We start from the raw sequence: 2,622 nt of genomic DNA, 5'->3' as shown, positions 1-2,622 counted from the left end.
ATTAGAAACTATTTTAGTAGCCAAAATTTAAATTGATTTTTATAAATATTATTATTATTATTATTATTATTATTATTATTATTATTATTATTATTATTATTATTAATGGCCGAAGCCATAAAGAAACAAAAATCAAGGAAAAGCCAAACGTTGCTTGTTTATATATAAGCATATATATACATAATGTGACACATTTCTTTTATTCCATTAATCACCTATCATCATTCTTCATTTCTTTCTTATCACCACCGAAACAGAAGAAAGAAAATAAGAAAGAGAGAGTCCGAAGCTTGCATGGAAGAAAATCGTAACTCCCACTGAAATTCCGGCTTCAATTTCTTGAGATTCGTAACTCTAATAAAGAATCTAATCCGATAAAAGTGTTCGTATCTTCCTCCTCTACACATTGGCATCATTTTTGTTCGGTAGAAGTTGACGGTGAGGTAGCTCTCCTTCCCCTTGAGTTTGGCTAATTAGAGTTCTAGGAGGTACAGGTAATTACTGACGTTTTCTTCTTCATCAGCTCGACCAGAAAGCTTTTCCAAAGTTTTCGTTGATTCTGATTTCGTATGAAGGAAAGAGATTTATTTCAAAATTAACTGTTTTAATTTACGAATGTTATTGAAGTTTAGTGAGTAACTGCAAATAATTCATAAATGTCTCATTTGATTAACTGATGAGAATTGATAAAATTGAAATTGTTGATGAATGTGAATATAATTGAATGTGATGAAATTGGTTGAATTATGGCTGTGAATGATAATTAATCTGGGGTTATTTATTAATTTGAATATGCTGAGTTGATTATTGAAAATCTGTTGTACGAGTAATTGATGAATTGAGTTTGAGTTATTGGAAATGATAAAAAAAGTTGAGAATGGTTCGGTTGGGACCCGAAAAGGGTGGTGAAGTCTAATTTTAAAGGGAGATGTTGTCCAAATTTTGTAAAAATATACGAAAAGTGATTTCATTTTTAAAATCTGATTTATAAGTTTATTTTGAGAAATTATTGATTTGATTTATTAATAATTATTGGTTTGACTCAATAACATAAGATTTGAAAGGTCTGAATTTTATTAAAATAGAAAGTGGCTCAGCTTCAAAGAAAACGTTTTAATTACTGAAAATTATTTGATTTTGATTTATTACAGAAAGTTTTATTTTCATCTTGATTTATTAAGAAAGTATAAGGTTTTACAATTCAGTTTTTTTTTAGAATAGATTTTGTTTCAAGTTATTATTTGAGTTTGGTTTGTTAAGAGAAAGAAGGAAAGAGGAAAGAGAACACGACACGTGTGATTATAAAATGAATAAAAGGTCACGAGAGGGTGACGGAAAGTAACTAGTTAGGGTGCCGATGTGAGAATGTTAAGCCGTGGGCTTTATGTGTGGATGATTGTGCGGGGTTCCCCGTGTGTATGGAATGGCTTCCAGGAGAAAGTGGCACATGCTTCAACTGGAGAATCAGCGCCTGCAAGTACTACTTGCAGAGGTCGGCATACTTCAGCTGGAGAATCAGCGCCTGCAAGAAGTAGAAACTTGCAGAGGTTATGCCGCTAGAATGCCTTATCTGACTTGCGAGTCGGATTGCGTCGGGTGCGGGTCGCTCATTACCTGCGATAGGACTAGACATGCATCATCATTGTTTGAACATTTGCATTTGATTGTGTTTGTTTATCTTGTCTCTCTGTAATTGTGATGTTTGTCTTATTGCTATTTGTTTGTGTGTTGATCTGTTTCTAGTGCTATTAGTTTGTGTATTGAGACGACTGAGAACTGAGGTTGTGATTGAGATTTGCCTTAAGTTTGGAAATTTAAAGAAGGTAATTAATTATATAAAGTAATAGTAAAAAGTATTTTCAAAAGGTTTGATAAAAATATGGTTTTATTGAGTAAAGTTAATTATTTGCATTTTATTTCATTACTCTTTCGGCATTCTCATTTCCTACTGAGAACTTGTGATTTATTCTCATCCCAAAATCTTCCATCCTTTCAGTGACACATGTTCGAAGATTCAGTTTGAAGCTGCGGGCGAATATTAGTCTTATTTGAGTTAAGTTTATGTGTTGAGTTACTTTCATAGAATTTCCTCGTCCTTGTTATTTAAGATTTTATTTTATATAAAGGGATAGGAGTTGTAACTGAGTTTTATTTGAATTCTGTTGTATGATATTTATTATTATTAATAACTATGTGATTAGTATTGCTTGAGAATCTTTGATATATGATTTTAATTAATAAAAACAAACTTTTCAGGCATTTTCTTAAAAATTGAAACGCGATATCGAACTAAAAGCTCAATATTAAATAGTAAACAAGGAAAGTAGATTAGTAATACCTTATCTTTGGATTTGAATTCTCTAAAGTTTGAATTTCACTTTAGAGATTAAAGTGTGATCTCTCACCATTGATTTTATAGGTGGGACCAAGAATAAATATGAAAGAGAAACTATTCAAGGTAGAAGATCATACTTTATTCTCTAAAGTGAAATTCAAACTTTAGAGGATCCAAATCCCTTATCTTTAGTACGATCATGACGTGCTAAAAGTTAGGGTGTTACAGCAACCGATTTAGCGATCACTCGTTATTGGTCGCTAAAAAATAAATTAGTAACTAATTTA

This window comes from Arachis ipaensis, chromosome B05 (assembly GCF_000816755.2).
Source record: "Arachis ipaensis cultivar K30076 chromosome B05, Araip1.1, whole genome shotgun sequence".
Lineage (NCBI taxonomy): Eukaryota > Viridiplantae > Streptophyta > Magnoliopsida > Fabales > Fabaceae > Arachis > Arachis ipaensis.
This window is presented reverse-complemented; position numbering follows the sequence as displayed.